At 41.7% G+C, this 21,991-nt stretch overlaps 1 pseudogene; it reads left to right on the top strand.

Moving 5' to 3' along the window:
- Nucleotides 1-1,698: 1,698 nt before the first annotated feature.
- Nucleotides 1,699-3,323, top strand: LOC105065096 (calpain-15 pseudogene; annotated as a pseudogene).
- The last annotated feature ends 18,668 nt before the right edge of the window (nt 3,324-21,991 follow it).

Here is a 21,991-nt window from a genome sequence, read left to right as displayed (position 1 = left end):
GAATTTATGTTTGCTCATGTATAACTGAAATATTGTGCTCTACAGTGAAAATTGACACAATATTGTAAACTCACTGTAACTCAGTCAAATTAAAAAAAGGTTACTGTATTGTTGGAGCCTGGAGATGCTGTGATTTGTTTTGCTGACTTGCCATCCAGCAGACAGTCAGCAGTGTCAGAGGCATAAGGCTTTTTATTAGCCACTGGGCTAACATTTCTGCTCCCCCAGCCAATGAAATGTGATAACTTCTCCTGTCACATGCTTGAGTGGCTTTTCCATTTATACCATGAAAACCTGTAATAAACAAAAAATATTTTTGCCTTTAAAAAGATAAACTTCTGAGATAAAGTAAAAGCAATGCATAGAAGGAAATGTATAGCAGCAAACACCTATATTAAAGGGAAGAAAGATATTACAGACAGAATCGAGTTCCCACATATTCATATATTGAAGTCCTAATCCCTAATGTGACAGTATATGGACATGGGGTCTTTGGGAGATCATTATGTTGAGATGAAGCCATGAAGGCTTATGATGGAATTAGTGCCCTTAAAAAAAGAGACACCAGAGAGATTGCTCTCTGTCTTTCTTCTAGCCATGTGAGAACACAGTGATAAGGAACCATCTGCTAGCTGGGAAGAGTTTGCACCAGAACCCAACCATGCAGACACCCTGATATTGGACTTCCAGCCTCCAGAATCATGAGAAAATAAATGTCTGTTGTTAAGCCACCCAGTCTATGGTAATTCTTTATAGATGGATTAAGACAAAAGATCCCAAATTAAGAACCTAAGTTTCCACCCCAAGGAACTGGAAAAAGAAAAGCCAACTAAATCTGAAGCTAACAGAGAAAAGTTAATAATAAAGATTAGAGCAGAAAAAAAAGTAGATCAGAATCACAATAGAGAAAACTAGTAAAACCAAAAGTAGGTTTGAAAAGGAAACAAATAGAAAAATCTTTCAATAAACAGACAGAAAAAAATTCAAATTACTACAATCATCACTATTGAGTTCCCAGAAATGAAAGGGATTCGAAGAGAATGCTGTAAACAAGAGCATGTCGATACAGCAGGTAAACTAAGCAGTGGGTAAATTCCTAGAGAGACACAGACCATTAAATCAGACTCAAGAAGAAGTAGCATGTCTGAACAGAGCTACAGCAAATAAAGAGATTGAATCGGTCATTTTTAACTTTGCACAAAGCAAAGCCCAGGCCCAGATGGCTTCAAAGGTGAATTCTGCCAAACATTTCAAGAATTAATACCAGTTTTTAAAAAATGTTTCTAAAAATCGAAAAGGAGGGAACATTCTCAACTCATCCTATGAGATCAGTATCACCCTGGTATCAAAACAAAAGATATGACAAGGAAACAACAGATCAGTATCTCTTATGAAGATAGACACAAAAAGTCTTCAATAAAGTACTAGCAGAATGCATCCAGTAATGTATGGAAAGGATTTTATGCCATGGGGAAGTGCCATTGGTTTCAGAAATGCAAGGGTAATTTAACATCCCCAATTCAATTTCTGTAGAGGCCAAGGCCCTGTGGGAGAGCATCGTGCCTTCTGCTGGGAGAGCAGTGTGAGCTTGCTGGATTGCAGCTTCCTCTCGGGCCCCAGTCTGTGGGCTTCTCTGCAAGCTACAGTGTCCAGCAGCATGTGTGACAATGGTTGCGGCCCCACGAGGTCAACTGCACTATGTTCAGGTACCACGGATCCTTATGGCCTATGTTCCACACTCTCTGGCCCTCGAACATCTGGCAGGGTCTGCTCAGGATCTGCTGGTTCCTGAGTGCGCTGGCGGTGCTGGCCGAGCGGCCGGACCTGTTCGAGTGGCTGATGGTCACGTGCAGTCTGTATGCAGAGAGCACCCACAGGGTGTAGCTCTGCAAGGATGGCATGTGGACAATGGTGCTGTTGGACGTGCTGCCTCGCAATGAGGCCGGTATCCTCCTCTTCTCACAGGCTCAGCACAAGCAGCTGGCCCTCATCTAGAAGGCACAGGCCAAGCTGCATGGCTCCTACTTTGACCTCCAGGCCAGGCGTGCCATCCAGGGCCTGGAAACGCTTACTGGAGCCCCCTGTGACAGCCTGGCCTTTCAGGTCAGCTCTACCAACCGCCACAAGGAGCCTGTGGATTCTGACCTCATCCAGGCCAGAATGCTGAGTTCTAAGGGGGCTGGGGGTCAATACAATGCTGTGTACGAGAGCCAAGGGCTGCACCCCCGCCATGCCTATTCCATCCTGGATGTCCGGGATGTCCAGGGCTCCAGGCTCTTGTGCCTCCAGAGCCCATGGGGCCACTGCTCCTGGAATGGCAGCTGGTCGAACAAATGGACACACTGGCTGGGAACCCCTGTGGGAACCCAGCTAAGGCTGCACAGCAGAAGTGAGGGTGTTTTCTGGATGGAGTACAGCGACTTGATCAGGTACTTAGACTCTGTGGACGTCTGCAAGGGGCACGCGGATTGGCAGGAGGCGTGGGTGCAGGGCTGCTTCCCGAGCTCATCCGGTGGGCCATGGCGTCACGGCCCTCAGGGTGCTGGAGCGGGCATTCCTGGAGTTCGCTGTCTTCCAAGAGGGCAGCAGGTACACGGACTCAGTGGACCGCCACCTCCTTGCCTGTGCATACTGGTGTTCCAGGCATCCTTTGGCGGTGGGAACCTGAGCCCAGGCGGCCTGCTGGCCCACAGCTAGCGAGCTGACAAGAAGTTTGTCAACTGTGACATGATGCTGGAGCCTGGCAAATATGCTGTGGTGTGCAGTGCCTTCAACCACTGGGGCCCCACGCCAGGCCTGCCGGCCACACAGGTCTCTAACCCTTCAGTCAGTGTCCCAAGGAGCACGCCAGAGCCGCCTGGGCCTGTGCTGGCCGTGTACACCTCCAGACTCGTCATGGTGGGGCTCACAGGGGCCCAGCCAATGCCATCACCCTGCTCACAGAGAGCAGGGGTGTGTGGCAAGAGGGACATGAGTGCCTGACTTGCTACTACCTGATGCATGGCTGGGCCAGGCTAGTCATCTTCATGGAGAACTGGCAACACAAGTCCCACCTGCACGTGCAGAGCGACTGCTCAGACAGCTTCAATGAGGTGTCCACATGCGGTCGCCTGTGCACCCAGGACCACGTCCTGCCCCTGAACATGCAGTTCCTGGTGATCCTGTCCCAGCTGGAGAGTCACATCGGCTTCTCCATCACCCACCGCCTGGTGCACCGCAAGGCAGCCCAGGCCTTCCTCAGTGACAGGACGGCCTCTGGGGGCAGCCACAGCCCCCCACTCACATCTGAGGTCAATTGCCTGCTAGGTCCCCAGCCGCTGTGACCACCCCATGCCTACCTGCCCCCCACCACTTTATGAGGGAGACCCCAACACAGGACTCTTGAACCACGATCTCAGAACCCGATGCAGGGAGTGCCAGCTGCAGGGTGCAACTTTCCCTGGGACTTCCTCCCTGCCCCTCCTCCTGTCTAGGGCCTCCTAGGCACCAAGCAGAATGCCTCAAACTGGCCTTTAGCTCAAAGGGGCTATGTGGCAGCCTCCAGGTGTGGCCCACCTTGAGGTGGGGCTCAGACTGCTAGGGCCTCTCACCTGGGTGAGGCAGCCCAGAGTCCATTCACAGAACCAAATCTGGGAGGTTCAAAGGCCAGGACCCCATAGTGAGAGCAGGGACCACTCCTGCTGTGGGAGTCAGAGGCCAGGACGCTGGCGTGAGCAGGGAACACTCCCCGAGTGGTGCATAAGGTCAGGAGCCTTTTCTCCCCAGTTTGGCCCTGGTACTATCTCCCCACTCAGCCCCCATGAGGCATGGTGGAGTCCCCAGGGTCCAGCAGTGTGTCCCAGGAAGCAGGTGCCTGGTGACAACAGGCTCAAGCAAGGGTGGGGAGGGACACTATAGACTTCCTGGAGTGCCAGCCAGGACAGAAGCCATGTCCCTGGCTGGGGTGGCGGTGGCAAGTCAGGTGGGCCTGGGCCTGGCTCTGATGCTGGGTGAGGTACTTTGTCCTCAGCGCCATCTGACCTCTGCCGAGGGGAGCACCTTACAGCAGAAATCCTTGGCCAGCCCTGCCCAGGCACACACAGGGTGCAGCCCCTCCTGGCCTCTCCCAACCTCAGAAGCCCAGAATCCTCCCCATGGCTGTGATGCCCTGAGTTCTATGACTGCCCAGGGACATCTGAGGCCAGCTTCCCCAAGGTCTACCTGGGCTCCCTGCCCTGTGGCCTCCAGGTAGCAGGTGGCCCTGCCCACAGCCCTCACTTCCCATGGGGCTTGCAGGGATTGGGTTTACAACTGGAGAAGCACCCAGAAGTAACAGATTACTTCCTGGGCCTCCTTTATGCTTTCTCCTTTTACCTGAGCTGTGAGTATTCTTAACCCTGTATATATGGCAGCTCTTCTGATGCAGAGACTACTTTATCAACTGTCAGTACCATCCCTATAGGGTGACTGCATGGGTGTTCCCAGACTCAGCCTCTGAAGGACCAAATAAAAATGTTTTGTTTTGTAAAAAAAGAAATCAATACTGTAATATATTGTATTAATACAATAAAGGACAAAAACAATACGATCATATCAATAGAGGCACAAAAACACGTGACAAAATCGAAAAACTCTTCATGGCAACTCAACAAAGAAGAAACAGAGGGGGCACTCTTGATCCTGTGAAAGAACAGCTAACACCATATGTGACTGTGACAGTCTCCCTAAGACCAGGAAGGAGACAAGGACTTCCATTCTTGCCACTCCTCTTAAACTATACTGGGGCTTCCAGCCAGGCCAACTAGGCAGGACAAAGACAGGAATGGTTTCCAGATGGGAAGGGGACAATGAAATCTCTATCTTCAGATGGCATGATCTGGTACATAGGAAATCATAAGGCACTATTAACACTAACACATGAGTTCAACAGGGTTACACAAGACAAGGTCAATATGCAAAAATCAATTCTATTTCTATACATGAGCAGTGAACAATCAGAAAATAAAATAGAAGAATTCCATTTACAATAGCATCAGGAAAAACCCACATGGGAACACGGCAAGAAGGATGTTAGAAGAGAGATAGTATTAAAAAGAAATTATTCTGATATGTCAAAAGTGGTAAGGAAGAGCAGTATGGCGGTCCTCAAAAGTTAGAAATACAACTACCATATGATCTAGAAATTCCATTTCTGGGTATATATCCAAAGGAAAGTAAAGCAGGATATTGAAAGAATAGTTGAACTTCCTTTTCTATTGCACCATTATTCACAGCAGCCAAAATATGGAAACAAGCTAAGTGTTTGACAATGGATGAGTGGATAAAGAAGATGTGGTGTATACACATAAAGGGATATTATCGAGCCACGAGAAAGATGGGAATCCTGCTGTTTGAGGGCACTATGCTTAGTGAGACAAGCCAGACAAAGACAAATACTGTATGAAAAACTGCTAAGGCCACATTTTATATAACTCCATTTATATGAAATGTCCAGAACAGGCAAATCTACACAGACAGAAAGGAGAGTCACTGTTCTTATGTCTGGAGGCTGAGGGGGAATAGACGTGTGACTGTACATGGGTACCGGATTTCTTTAGCAGGTAGTGAAAATGCTCTAAAATAATGGTGACGATCACACAACTCTGTGGGTGTAGTGAAACATTGGATCGTGTAGTTTAAATGAGTGAATTCTATGGTCTGTGGATTGTATCTCAACAAAGCTGTTAAAAATTAAAAGGAGATAAATTAGAAAAGTTTTTGCTACATTTTAAATTTGCTATTTCTGTAATTCTAAAAATAAATAAGTCATTGTAAAGGAGTTGATTAAAAAGGTTCATTTTCTGAGAACTTTATGCATCTGCATGGATATAGGCTTCTTTCCCTAACACAAAAACTACATGTCCTCAAAGAGGAAGGTGACGAAGTTTTTCACAAAAACATTATTTTCCCAAAATGGAACATGTGTACAAGATTTGGTGCAACTAGCTTATGTTGGAGGGACTTTCTAACAGCATTATTTTCACCTTTCTTAGTATGCCTCATGAAGAGAGTTTGAAGTTTGGTGAAGTTAGGGTCTAAATGTGAGTTTCAGCGAAGACCTTCCAGAACATACAGATAGGCTTGTTTCCCAAACAGAAAAACTATGGGTTCCCAGCAAGGCAGAGGAAGGACACCTACCACACACATTGTTTCCCCACAATGGAGACTGTGGGTAAGATTTGGTGCTCCTAGCCTAACGCTGAAGGGACTTCCCTACAACAGTTGTTTCACCTCTCCAGGCGTGCATCCTAGAGACGGTTTCAAGCTAGGTGAAGTTAGTGTACTACAGCTGAGTTTGACATTGGAAGAAAGAATATTGTTAAAATGGCCATACTGCCCAAGGCAATCTACTTATTTGTGTCTCTGTGTGTTTTGTTTTCAGTCTTGTAGTTTAACAAATTAAGAGAGGAGATAAACCATGTAAGTGCTGTACAAACTAAGAGACTGTTTAAAAAGGAGGAATATTCTTGTGTGCCTAGTGCAACAAAAAGATCAAGAAGGATTAGGGCTGAACATTCTCCACTAAATGTAAGAACAATAAATTTGGGCATTTTTTTTAATCCAGGCATTTTTGATGTTGGTAAGAGCCATTCCAATTGATCGCATGAGATTGGGAATTATTGGAACACGGTGACCAAGTGTGGCCTGACTGACTCCACGGTAGTGCTCCGTAGAAGCACTACATAAACTCTTTTCCCACTGAGTTGGCACACATGTGAATTATAACCATTCTTACATATATGATCAAGCACCCAAACACACTGCTCAGGAACACACTGATTTAGAGGGAAACAAGAGTATTGGTGATTGTTCAAGAAAGTTCAGATGCATGACTTCAGTTAGACTTGTGATTAAATAAGCACTGGGCACAGCACCCATTTTTCTAACAACAAAAGCACTATTGGGTTTGAAAGTCTATAGAGCTACATTTGGGGCAAGAAAACAAAAATTTCTCAATAGTTCCAAAGATTTTTGATGAGTATGAACAACGCTGTAAGTTTCTATGACCGACATTTTTACACTTCCAGCCTCAAATCCAAGCATCTGCCCCATCCTGTGGACTTATGAATTAGTCATATAGGAACTTACAAGGGCTCCATGATACCTACAAAATCCTATGATGTGGTGAAACTCTAATGAATCTCCTGAAATTGAAGCTGATGCCTAATGTTTAGAATGTAAAGAAAGACAGAATATAGGCCAAGTTTTTTTAAAGAATTTTTATCTTTGATATCATTACATTTACTGATCATTGAATAAATTTGTTGACTGAAGTTGACTGAAATGTTTTGATTACTTTGAATCACTGCTAAATCAATAGCCAGTCACTTCATCACTATGAACAATAAGAAAAAAGATTCATAGAGCCCTCACAAATATTTACGAGCATGTTGTTTACCATTTAAAAAACTTGGATGGCTGTCATCTAGATGAACAGTGATTTGAGATTTATACTTCCATTTCTTTGTGTCATGGGTACTTTCTCTGTTCTGAGGTGTGAGCACACACATCCTTCAAGCTTTTATTGACGAGGGTTACAAAACCTGCATCTGTCACAAGCAGGGATGCACTGCATCAACCCTCCATTGCTGAACAGACTTTACATCTAATCCTGACTGAAGTTTGATGCCGGCTACTGTGTGACCTAAACACGTGGTTAATGGTCTCATTTATTCTCCAGTATCTTCCTGAATAAGCTTCCTGATGTGGAAGGATCCTAATGTCTACTTGTACTGTTGATGGTTCTTAAGGAATCAATACTTTGGCTTTATATAATAAATTGGGTAGCAGTCATTACATATTTTAGTTAAAGTCTAAAGACATTTATTTTAGTTAATAAAATCTAGGGCATTTATCTTAGTTAAATATCTCATAAGACAGTATTAAATTTATTACATGATTATGGTTTCCATAGCACACCATAACCTATTTCTGATTATGACCAATTTTGTTTAAATGAGTCAAGGAAAATTGTATAAGTGAACAGGTCATCTTCCTTATTTTGAATTCTCTCTCTACGTCTGATGTTCTATAAGGACAAGTTAGTTGGGGCGATGGCAATGGACTGTTCTATGCTTTTGAAACTGTGGCCATGTTTGTAGCAGAATAAACAACTGTACTTTAGATCTTGGGTTTAAAATAACTTAGTAGCATCCCCTACTGCAGGCCTCTTTACTGGATAGCAGTGAAGAGATAGAAAAACATTTAATGGTAAAGACACCAAAAATAAGGCCAGGTGATATTTTAAACCCTAACCCTAACCCTAATACTTCTAGGAAAATACTTCACCAAACATTTGAACAGGAAAGAGGTAATAGATTGGAAGCTGATGATTGTCCATCACCTCCTAGAAAGAGTTGTCCCGTGAGTAAACTTCTGTTGGCAGGAGAAGCAGGAATATTCCTCGTAGTGGTGGATGTAAGAACTAAGCCGAGCAACAAAAGTGTGAGAAATGCAAAGTGAGATCCAACCAGACCTCGATATGGGAATCTGGCAAGTTGCTCTGCCCATGAGACTGCCATGGAGCTGAGGGTCTGCGAAGGGTAACAGAACAATACCCAAAGGAGCCAGTTCACACACTGAGTGCAAACCCTGTGTGGTGGCAACTCACACACAGAGAAAGGTGGTTCCCATTCAGGAGACAGAAACCACACTGTTTATTTAAACAGGGAAAATAGAATATAAAGAATTGTTAACTGGTAAATGGTGGATAGCTACTAAAAAGGATAAAATGGGGATATAAACGGTCCTGGAGTAGTAGGTGCAAAAGAGTAGCTGCTACTTCCAGGGTGAGGGAGGGTGGACAGTACAGGAACCAATGACTAGGAGTGGGGTACCCCCTCGCTGCTCCCTATTCCCAGCAAAGCTTAGGTTCAGACATCTTTGAAGAGACTGTGGCTGCCCCTGGAACACGATGCCTGCTGGTGGTCAAATTAAAACAACAATAATAATGACAATAAAAATCTTGCCAGAGTATGGAAGCAACTGCTGGCCTATAAAAACTGCCTACAGATGTTGGAGGATATGGGCAGGTGGGACCTACTTAGAAGCAGCCGGACATGGCCAGATCTCATGTGCAGTCCTAAGCAGTCCAGTGGAGACAGTGGCTTGAGGGCACAGCTGGAATTCTTTCTGAGTCTCTGGGCTCCCCATCTAAACCATTATACAATAATGACAATGATGATAATGAAGAGTCCGAACCCAGTATGGAAGTGTATTCCCTCTGCTATGGCCTTATTTGTGTGTCTCCAGGACCCTCTGCTGACTAAGCCTAACATTCTGCTACTTGGACAGAGAAAGGCCCACAGGAGCTAACTATGATACCACAGAACAGGGCAAGGAGGGTTGAGCTTAGAGCTCACAGACAGCTGGTCTCTGAAAATGATTTATCCCAAGATCTTAAACAAAATTTTAGAAATCCACTTGAATTTTATTATGCTGCAAGAAGCTATGAGCTATGTAAATCAGAAGCAGAAAACCTTCAGAAACAGAAAAGAAAAAGACATGTGGCTGTGATGCAATTAGACTGCTGCTGAGGTGAAATAAATTATTGAAGAGAAGCTAAAAATGCAATGGTGTAATTAAAATAACCATTCACTTTGTCAAGTGGGAGGGATAAAATGGAGAACAGATTTGAGAGAGAAGTAGGGAAATGACCACAGAAGACATTGGTATATCATAGATTTGACAGACAAAAGCGATGAACTTTAAGAATTACATATGATCCTGAAGATGAAAACTGATCAATTAGAACAGAGGCAAAAATGAAAAACAAACTCGAAGTAATAGCACTGAATTAAAAAGCAATTTTTTTCTCAAATTGAAAGAACTTGTCATGTCTCAGTAAATGCATAAAAGGACTCAAAACTTTAAAAACTTCTAGCAAAATTTTAAAGTACATAAATAAAGAGAAACTTCTGTTTATCTCGGAAGAAAAAATGGTTACCTGCAAAGTACTTCAAATCTGCTTTGTCTGCAAAACTAAATTCTGAAAAGCAACACCCTGGATGTCATTTCCCTTCTAAGTTCTCTCTGGCTCCCCCGCGTCTGACCTGGTGCTTTTTCTGTGTTCTCACAGCATTCTGCAGCTCCCCTGTCAGACACGCTTGATCCATTGTGCTGTATTTACATCTGTACTTCTCTCCCTCCTTTATAAGTGCCATAAAGATGAAACGATAAGGTAAAATGACTTTGCCTAAAGTTCAATCTTTGAAACAAGAAGTGTTGAAGAAAAGCTGTACCCAACTAGTCTTCGCCTCGAAGACAGAGGAGACACAGTTTCTTTCCTGTTCAACAGCTTTATGGTTTCTGGACACTCACATATTTCAGTAACTGCAGGGAGCAATTTCAACAATCTGTTCACTGATGTTTCCCAAGCGGCTGAACTAGAGCAGCACAGAGCAGACGCCAGACACACGGCTCACACGTGCTGAATGGAAGCATAGGAGTATTAGAGTTAAAATTTAAAGCTATCGCCATGAAGCGGAATGTTAGCCATTGCTGTTTTTAGCTCCTCCACAGGCCTGTGACTGCAGCTCGGTGGGATCCTTGCACGTCCAGTGCAATATAAACACGGGCCAATGCAATGGTCACCCAACATTCTCTGGTGCACAAGGTACAGAGTGCATTCGAAGTCACTGGAACTCCCCTCCTTGCAAGCCAAGACTGATCCCTGTCAGGGACTGATGGCTCCACCTGTGACTTAGAGGCTCAACAAGGCCCCCGTGTGGATCAGACTGGGCAGTGCACTTGTAAGGTGCGCACTGCCGAAATTCAGTGAGGGAAAACCTCACTCAGTTCTACTTCCATTGCTCAGTTTTCACTTCATTCGGTTATTTATTCTTGTGTCATTAAGCCAAACAGAGAGACAAATAAAAATTCACTGCCAGACTCAGAGTTTTTATCTGGCATACAGATCAGCACTGCTTTTTAAGAATTTATTTTCAACCGAAACCCAACTTTTTTTCCTAGCTGGTACAAAATGATGTATTTTCAACAGCAAATTTCAATTTGTCTTTACATATTCACTTTGCTTCAACAAAAATAATCTGGGAGGGGGGAAAAACACAGTTATCTTAAGCATCATCAGAGAAAATCACTGCTAACTTGTAAGGCTCATAAAACAAATTCTCTTCAAATAAATCCATAACCACTGTACACTGAAAAATATACTTATTGCTGTGGAAGTTCAGTAAAATTTCATCGCGTATAAACTGTGACATTACAGTGATCATATGCAAATTCCAGTCCTCATGAATGTTCTTAAATGATGTAGAAAAATATACAATTAAAAAGGGTGAGTATACTGTATAGCACAGGGAAATACATACAAGATCTTGTGGTAGCTTATGCTTGAAAAGAATCTGAAAATGAATATATGTATACTCATGTATGACTGAAAAATTGTGCTGTACACCAGAAATTGATACAACATTGTAAACTGAGTATAACTCAATTAAAAAAAAAAAACAGAAAGGGTGAAAAGGAAAATAAAGCTATAACAATTTAAATCTCATATTTCTCTGCTTATTTTTCTTCTTTAGTTTAATGTATAAAGTCTGAAGCTGAAGAAGATGCAAACTGTTGGAGGAAATGGAAAAGAAGAATGAGCATATGATGTAAGAGAGAGAAAAGAACATATAGAACCATTTTTTGAGAAGATGGAAAAGGAGAAGCCCCAGTTAAAGGCAGAGCAATGGAGAGTTCTGGTCCCTAAATATCAGGTATGTGCTTGCTTCCTCTCCACTATGTCTCCCACTGTCCTGAATCAAAAACACTGCTGAGGGGCTTAGAGTGTTAGGGCAGGTGAAGGGCTTTCCTACCCAAACACTAGCAGATGTTTTATCCAATTTGTGCTTCTGCCTTTGGGTACCCCTGGTTGTTAAAGGCTGTTTACTTGCAGGATAAAGTCTCATGGAATCTTTTATTATTAAATCACTAATAAACCGTAACTTCATTGCCAGCATAACAGATACTTACAGATACTCTGTGATCAAATCCTCGTGTTATGTTACAGGTACTATTCTATTTTCAAGTTTCAAAAGAAGCAATTGTAATTTCATGAGAATAAGTAATTTTTCTGATTGTGGGAAAATATCTGGCCTGTCTATCTACTTTTTGGAGTCCACAGTGACTTTGTTTTTGCCATGCCTGGTATGACTTTGTGTCTGGAGTCACCCTAATGAGTAGGAAGACTTCATGACCATCAACACAGTTGAACATATGATTAAGTAGCCAGGCTGCAGGTACCTGCCTATTCTCCAGGCCCTCCTCCAAGTCTATGTTGAGTTAGGCTGTCTGCCCAGAACTACAGTGGGGACCAGTGCAGGCTTGATCTCCTCAATTTATTTCCATTACCTCTGCCACCAAGATTTGGAGACCTATATTAATTCCCTGATCAAACACCTGCTGTGACTCTGAATCATGTACTAACCTTCCTATCAGAGTTTACCCATCTTTCTTATCTTTTTAGAAATGTTTGTGGGAGTTCATACTACATAGATCAAAATTAAAGGGGAAATAAAAGAGTTTTTCCCAAAAAAAGAGGGTTTCATGTGAGTAAAGGAGGTCAAGAAAATCATTCTGGGTCAGTAATTTTTAGAAATTATAAGAGTAGATCATTTCTGCAGCTAAAGAAATCCCAGAAACTTTTTGACAGGCATAAGAGACTCAGGAAAGAGTGATATCATGGAAGTTAAGGGAGGACAAGATTTTAAAAACAAGTTTCAACACACAGGAGGGACTAATGTGGATTTGAAATAATCTAGCAAATAGGAACTGTTTTAAGTTGTGTGAGTTCCGTCTCCACTTTCCCTTTTAGGAAACAGAGTGTCTTCTCCAGGAAGGATTCCACAAGGAGAACATGGATCTCTCAGACAGATGACTGCTGTCCAGATGAGAGACAAAGAAGCACCTCCAACATACTCTAAAAGTCTAAGGGAAGGAAATATCTAGCCAGCCCTCATCTGCTGAGGACAAGTTTAATGAGCATCTTTAGGACATTAGACAATTACCACAGGACAAAACCTGATACAATGATGCTTGAATTGTCATTGAGCCATAAATTTTGCCAAGATGAAATGAAATGTGAAGACAATGTGTTTACCTACAGGGTGATTCAATTCATGCTTAATTATAGTACTACCGATTAGTGTGATACCTAGCTGGATCCTATATTTGAAATCATGCATATTGACTCTAGAGAAACCTTAAATTGTATAAGTGGGATGGATTTTACAGCAGGGAGATAATCAGTTCCACTCAGGACAGATGTATTGCCCCCACATACACCACCTTTCTAGATATGCTCTTACTCAACGTTTTAATTTAGTCCTGGGGTAGAATTGGAGTGTTGGGAACAGAGGAAAGAATCTGATGATAATGAGCAAAGCCACGGACCCCAGTTAAATAGGAGTGGCTGCTAAGGGGTCATGAGGTCACATAATGGCCTCCAGTAAGGGAGACCTGGGACAATTAACTCCAGGGTGCAGACAGTGGACAGTTCTCCATGGGTGGGAGGCTTTATCTATGGTCACTGATGTGACTCCGGGACACTGGCAGGGGAAGTGCTTGGCCCTGTGCAAAATGGATTTATGAGTGGATGTTTAACCTTCTCTGCCTAAAAGAATCCCTCCAGACAATTACTGTCCCATTTCCTGGCCACACAACCCCTCTCTTTTCTACTTTCTTTTTCTAAGTTTTCCCTCCTTCTACAGTTCTGAGAATAGTTTATACAATCACAAAAAGGGAACTTTAACTCAAGCTCAAAATACATCCCTTTTCATTCTTCTGAAAATCATAACTATAATCCTTCAAAATCTAAAACTTGACTCTGTTTTTTCTTCCCTCTCTTCTACTAAGACTTCACACACTAGAAGCCACTCAGGATAAATGTCTCACATTGAAAAACAAAAACAAGGAAAATAAAAAAGAATTTATTAATATGAAAATATTTTCTTACCACAATTGTTTCAGCATATGTATCACTTATGGGTTTTTATTGCAAGCAAAAGAATCTTCTCAGTATTTAAAAAAAAAAAAGATTTTTAAGAGTGTCAGATAGCAGATAGTTTCTCTAGGATGGCGAGAGAGCCATACTCTACTGCTGCTTCGGCAAGAACAGTACAAACCACAAAGTGAAGGAATCTCAAGGGAAAACAACCCTTCCATCACCCCCTCGCATAATGGCATCTCCAGATCCAATGGCAGACACTCCACCGATGTCAGCTCTGAGTATACGGACTCCTCTACTTTATACCTGCAGGAAACAAAATCCCCCATGAAAACTTGCATCTTTGGGCTGCTCACATCTCCATCTCACAGAGGTATATCTGCTTGACAGAACCTAAATCACATGCCTCCCCGCTGGAGAGTCTGAGGATGAGAGAGTTGTCTGTCTTCCACTTTGGAAAGCAGAGACTCATAATGTGAGCTATTTCCATCAATTTTAGAGTCAACCAGTTCTCCCAGTGGGTCTCTGTAGATAAACCTTATATTAGGGATGATAATACTAACAACAACTCAGTAGCATTTTCATGTACATCATATACAACACCTTTGTATTTTCACTTTAACATATCTCAACATTCCCTTTAACCTTTCCTCTATTTTTTATGTCAGACAGTTTATTAACATTTCTTAGGCTGCTCTTATCTTTTGAAGTCATACATAACAAAGACTTAAAAGGACTCTAGAACAAATACGTCCTGACAACACACATAGCATCTAACGTATTATTTTGTTTTTATTTAAGTTTTATCTTTTTTTCACACCTTAAATTTTGTATTATTCTCACTTTTTAAACAGTTATTATTTTGTACCTAGTTCTGTGTAAACAGAAAACAACTTTGTTCTTTCTCAAACATTCTCAAAAACATCCCTTTAAAATACTTTATTTGGACCTTTCTTTCCTGCTATTGGTTCATTAGTCACTTTCAGATTAATAATAGGCTTTTTTTCAAAATAAAATAAATGATATCAACTTGATATAAATTTTAAAATTACACTCTTGAATTTGATTCAGTTTCTCCTCTTCTACCTTCCTCTCAGACCCTCTGTTCACATACTCAGGCCTGACTGGCCTGATTAGGGATAAGGAAAGGATAACTACTCTCACCATGTTTACGCAACACAGTGGTGGAAGACCTGGCCAGAGCAATGAGGCAAGAAAAGGAAATAAAAGGCATCCAAAATGGGAAGGAGGAAATACAATTGTCCCTGTTGTCAGATGAAATAATCTTACAGACAGAAATCCCTAAAGATTCAATTTAATAATCTGGTAAGATGAATTTTAAAGTTCTGTTAAGTTGCAGGATTCAAATTCAACATCAAAAAATCAGTTGCATTTCCATGCAGTAACAGTGAATTCCTTGTAATCGAAATTACAGCCAAAAGAAAAACAATGCCACTTATAATAGCATCAAAAAGAATAAAATGCTTAGGAATAAAGTTAACAAAGGAGATGAAAGACTTATACTCTAGAAACTGCAAAGCATTGATGAAAAAAGTTTAAAAGACACAAACAAAATTAAAAACATCGTATGCTCATGGATTGGAAAATTTAATATTCTTAAAATATTCATACAAAATAAATTGATCTAGAGATTAAATGTAATCTCTATCAAAATTCCAATTTTTTTACAGATACAGAAAAAACAACTCTACAATTCATACAGTATCACAAAAGACTTCAAATACACAAAGCAATCCTGAGAAAGAACTAAGCTGGATGCATCTCATTTCCTGATTTCCGAATATATTACAAAGCTACAATATTCAAAATAAATTAGTCCTTGCATAAAGAGAAGAATTAGACTGATGGAACAACATAAAAAGCCCAGAAGTAAATCCACACATATACAATCAACAGATCCTTGACAATGCTGCCAATACCACACAAAGTGGAAATTATATTCTCTTCAATAAATGATGTTCAAGATAATACATACCCACATAAAAGAATGAATTTTGGCCATTTTCTTACACCACAAACAAAAATCAACTCAAAATCAATTAAAAATTTAAATGTAAGACCTGTCATTGTTCAACTTCTAAAGCAAAACATAGAGAAGAATTTCACAACATTGGCCTTTGCAAGATTTCAAAGATAGGACACCAAAATCAGAGGCAAAAAACAAAAATAATTTCAATTTAATAAAACTAAAAATTTTGTGTACAGTAAAGAAAATGATCAGCAGAGTGAAAAGGCAACCTATACAAAGGTAGAATATATTTGCAAACCGTATACCATAATGAGGGGTAATCTCACAAATACAGAAGAAACTCTTACAACTAAGTAGCAAAAAACCTAGCAACCCAATGGAAAAATGAGCTAAGGGCTTGAGCAAGCTCTCAAACAGTGTAGGAGGGTTCCCTTTTCTCCACAGCCTCTCCAGCATTTATGGTCTGTGGGCTTTTGAATGATGGCCATACTGAATGCTCTGAGGTGATACCCCATTGTAGTTTTGATTTGCATTTCTCTGATAATTAGCAATATTTAGGATTTTTTTTCATGATCCTAATGGTCATTTGTAGTCTTCAATGGAGAATTGCTTGTTGAGATCTTCTGCCCTTTTTGGATTGGGTTGCTTGTTTTTTTCCTCTCAAGTTGTAGGAGTGTTTATATATTCTGGAAATTAAGCCCTTGTCTCTCTCGTCTTTTATAAATATTTTTTCCCATTCTGTAGGTTGGCTTTTTGTATTGCTTATGGTTTCCTTTGCTGTGCAAAAGCTTGTAAGTTTGATTAGGTCCCATTTGTTTCTTTGTGCTTTTGTTTCTGTTGCCTGGGCAGGCGTCCCTAGGAGAATGTTGCTAAGATTTATGTCAGATGAAGCTTTGTCTGTGTGTTCTTCTAAGAGGTTTGTAATGTCCTGACTTATGTTTAAGTCTTTAAGATGTTTTGAGTTTACATTGTGTATAGTATGAGGGAGTATTCTCTGTCCTGTTGTCCCAGAGATTTTGTGCCCACAGGCTACCAGTGTGGATCTGCAGATGTCAGGCACTAGGACCTCTCTAGTGGACATGCAGTCACAGCCCTGGATCGGTGGAAACTGAGAGATAGAGAATGGAATGGAGAGTAATGAAAGAAATTCTAGTCTATCATTGAATTGTATTAAATTTTATTGAAAACCCACAGATCTCTGCACTCAACATCTGCAGGGCTGTAATCCTTTAATGGATACAAAGAATATTTAGGTTGACATATTTTTTTACCTGTGACTGTTTTCTCTCCTTGGACAATGGGAATAGTAATTACTCCATATTATGAAGTGTTATTATGAATATTAACTTACATACATAAAGGTTCTGACCTAGAATCTATTAAAAATAAGAAATTTTATCATCATTCTTATTCATGCAGTAAACACACAGGTAGTAAGTGAGGTGGTTGATAGCATGGGTTCTGGAGCAACACTTTTTGGATTCAAATTTTATTTAGGACCTTGTGATTGTAACAAGGTATTGAATCTCTCTAATATTCTGGTAAAATTATCTGTAAGACTAAGAGAAAACAGTCCATGTAAAGAAGTTGGCACTGGGTCTGAGTCAAGTGTGCAGAACTGGAAGGCGTTCCCATTATTATTTTCATGTACTAAGTGCTACGTGCCAGCACCTGGGTCAGCATAAGCCGTGCTCATTCCGTCAGGGAACCTACAGCCCTCGCCTACCAGGTCCTTTGTGAATGAATCTAATATTCCAGGCAAGTGGAGCTAGAAAAATATTCTATGAACTTTTGGCCACTGTTTGCACTGGCCCCAAACATGAAATAATTAGCATTGTTTGAGTTGACCCAATGGAACTTTTATTTTTATTGCAAGCAGCAAGAAGAGGTTACAAGTTATTGCAATTTGGGAGCTTAAAAAATCTTTGTGCAGCCACTTTTACTGAGTCACTCACTGATTGATTTCCATTTTGTAAAAGTGTTATGGCTCATGGTATAAAATTGGACAGGCTGTTTTCTTGCCAGCAGGACCCGTGGGCCATTGTTGTAAGAGGAAGTGGGTCCTGATCATAGAAAAGGGGAAGCCTGGCTTCTTTTCATCCACTAATGGGTGACTGTTGGCTGATCCGAAAGCTCTGACCATCCTACCTGCCGTTCCACAGCCAGTGGTGCTGATGGCTAGGGTGGGCCTGTACCACACAGGCCAGTCCTACCTGGTGAACAGGCTGGCTGGTGACAGCAAGAGTGAGTGAGGACACCATCAAAGCCTCCCCAAGTCTCTTCTGTCCACCGAGACTCCCAGCATTCAGGACAGTGATGTGAGGAGAGGAAGTTAGGGACGGGGAGGAACATTGAAATCTCACTTTCAATCCACTGATGGGCTTCTGACATTTTCTCTGTTCTGGAGGATAAGACTCAACTCTTAATTCCCACTTAGCCTTAACTTCCTCCTTAAAGTATAAATATGCTTTTCTGGAAGGAGTAAGGTAAAAAAAAGATATAATAAGTAATACAAGGTAACACTGATCTTTAAGGTAAAAATTAACCTTTCAGTTTGTACTGGACATTCTAATTTCTCTCTTTATCTAGTTGTAATTAAGACCAATACTCTTTATGGTTTCATTTATCTCTTTTAACTCAGGTTTTGTTAGTCTTACTCAATTTCCTGATCTGTCTGCTACTAAAACTCCACTGCCTCTTTTCTCCACACCCCCTCTCTGGGCTGCACGGTGCAGTCTCACAGGAAGGGCATCTGGGTGTGTTGTGTGCCTCACCCCAAGAAGCCAGACCACACTCCAGCTCTGCTTGACACAGAGGGCCTGGGGGATGTAGAGAACATGAAAAATAAATCTGCTTTATCCTACTTGTGTCAGACCAATAGCATTCTTTGCACCATCCCTCCCCATTCATTCATTTATGCTTTGAATGCATCATAATTTTAAAAATTAATTTATTTTTTAATTAAGCTACAGTTAATAACAATGTGTCAATTTCTGGTGAACAGCACAAGTTCCCAGTCATGCATATACATCCATGTATTCATTTTCATATTTTTTCAGAATGCATCGTATTAATGTATTATTCTTATTTTATTTTATTTACTTGTTTGTGCTCAAGATTTGACGTCAGATCCAATATGAAGCCAACCAAAGTGATCCTTATGTGAGAAAAGAAAACACAATGTAGGAGAATGACAGGCTAATTGAGGAACTGTTGCCTTTAAGCACTAAGAGTGAACTGTAAGTCCAACTGACAGGATTTTCAGCCCATAAAATAATGGCTAATGACTTTGAATTATGTTATAATTATACAAAAATGCATACACTACAAGAAAGTACATTTGTTTGAAAAACATCAATCATTTATTTTAAGAAAAAATTTCTGCTATGTATTGGGTATTGAAATCAATATTTTTTACATTTTTTATTGAGTTACAATCATTTTACAATGTTGTGTCAATTTCCAGTGTACAGCACAACTTTTCATTTGTACATGAACATATGTATATTCATTGTCACATTTTTTTCACTGTGAGTTACCACAAGAACATGTATATATTTCCTTCTGCTATACAGTATAATCTTGTTAAGACTTATAGACATAGAATACAAACTGGTGTTTGACAAAGGGGTGGGAGTCGGGAAGATACAGACTGGGAGTTCAAAATTTGTAAATAGTGACAGGCTTATGCAGAATAGATAAGCAAGATTATACAGAAATCCATTTTTCATTTATTTTTTTAGGTGAGTATTTGCTAATCAGTAACATTACCCAAATTCTGCCATAAACATGGTCAGTGTACACAGATATATCCTCTTAATCATGTAGGCTGCCTACAAAATGTGGCCACAATGAGGGATTTCACTTGTCCCCTTGACTTGGACAGATGCCAGGGGCAGCTGATGAAGTTGCAGGGTACAATAAAGGGGTTTGATTCTAGCAACGAAGCAGAACACAAAGATTCAGGACAACAGCAGGTTGCAACTGGGAAGACTTATGTACTTTTATAATTAACATGAAATATTTCAGAATTAACTGCGTGGTGGGTGTTTATATGCTGACTCTAATTTATACCCATAGGGTAGTTATTAGAATGTGAATGGATGAAATCTAGAAAAAAAAATCCTCAGATAAAGTGATTTTGTACAGGAAGCATTTTGTTTTGAATTAACAACATAGAGTTTGTTAACTGGCATGAGAGTCTTGGGCAGTAATGAAGTCGGCAGGGCTTAAAGCACGTGATGGGTTAGGAGAATTGGACAGGCTCCAATGCCCTAACATGAATAGGACATATGGCCGGGCACCCTGGGGCTCCTGCCAGTTGGGCAGCTCCCGGGTTTGCTCCTGCCCTGCTCCTCCCGGCTCCAGAGAGGACACACACACTGTCGGATTTTTCAGTCCCAGAGGACACGCCAGCTGCCCACGGCATCCACCACGAACTGGGCCGCTGCGTCACAGAGAATGACTACCCCCAGGGTGCAGACAGGCAGTTTGTGTTCTTGCCCGTGGCTCACTCAGCATAGACACACTAGCAGAATTAACCTAAGCCTAAGGAGGCCAAGGACACCACCGACACTGTCTCGTTAGTCTCGCTTCCTTCAGCTCTTCCCCAGTATTCTTGAAGAGAGTGTTTTTTAATTTTCTTTGCATTTGTAATGAGTTCCTGCAACCATCTGCAACACTGAAGACTTTCCTTCATAAACACATCTGTGAGGACAACGTACTGCCCAGCTCACAGGCGAGGGAGCACTCGTGAGGAGGACTACACACACAGATCTGAGGGAAAGGTAGAAGGAACACAGAACTGTCCAGAGCAGCTCACTTGTTCCTGCACCAAAGCATGTGCAAAAGAATGGTTGTAATGCAGCCTTCCTGCAGAATGGATGAGAAACTACATGCACGGGCCTTGGATTCCTCCAGTAATTTAATAATTGTGTATTAATTTTCAGGTATGGGAGAGGCCTTTCACTTGGGCCCTTATTTTGAAATGTATATAACTTTATTCCAGAAATGACAACTTGTAAGTGAACATCAGAGTTGGTGAAGATTCCTCTTCCTTTGCTTTAATTGTCCTTTCCCTCACTCCCACTCCCTTTCTTTCTCTAAACCATGGTCACTTCCTGTCACCGACTCCTGTTACCGGTTTCCTATTGGTATACTTGCCATGTGCCTTGGGGCACTAGATGAGGCAGTGCTCATCATGCCCCCTCACCCCCTTTACCAGACCACCCAGAACTTCGGTGTGCTCAGGGCCTTCCTCTGCTGATACCCAGGGGTCTTTGGGGGCTGGACCAGTGGTGGGACTTATTCCAGTGGCTTTGGTCAGGGAAATGGCAACTCAGCATCAAGTCACAGCCCTCAGGAAAGCAGAGCTATGCCTGTAGATTCCACGGTCTGTCTGCCTGTGGGCATCATGTTCAGTGAGAAATCAATCCTCATATCAAAAGCATAGTTTTATCTTAAGAGACGCTCCTTGACCAGATTGAGGAATGAAGGTGGACATGAATGATTTGCAAGTGATGGGCTTTTTCTTCACTCTGTTAATTCATGTCTTGTGCTGTGAGTCACAGATGGTGGTGGCTTCCTTGCTGGGTAAGTTTCATGCAAGGGAAACTTGAGGAACCCAGAGAACATGGAGTGGCCCATACCTCAGAGAGGAGGGTGGCGAGTTCAGGCGGGCGTGTGTGCACTTTCTGCCCTTGAGCACTAGTTCCTAAAAATGTGCCCCTTAGTTTGAGACCCCTGGGCAGCAGTTAACATGCTAAGAAAATGGGAATTGGGGGCCCTGCTGGGTGGCAGCTTGTGTGTTTCTTTACCTGTATTGATGGAAATCCCAGTGTTTATGTGGTGAGCTTTGTGGTGGGAGCTAAGTACACAGTGTGGAAGATCATTCCGGAGATGAGATCCTGTGATGGCAGGGGAGGCAACTGTAAATAGGTCATTTCATGTTCAAAGTTATATAACAAGTCATATATTATGAGGGCAACCTGGGACAATAGGCAGCTTGGAGGGGGGACGCCTCATCCAGGCTC

This window comes from Camelus bactrianus, chromosome 13 (assembly GCF_048773025.1).
Source record: "Camelus bactrianus isolate YW-2024 breed Bactrian camel chromosome 13, ASM4877302v1, whole genome shotgun sequence".
Classification (NCBI taxonomy): domain Eukaryota; kingdom Metazoa; phylum Chordata; class Mammalia; order Artiodactyla; family Camelidae; genus Camelus; species Camelus bactrianus.
The sequence above is the reverse complement of the archived record's forward strand: the minus strand, read 5'-3'. Positions and strand labels throughout refer to the sequence as shown.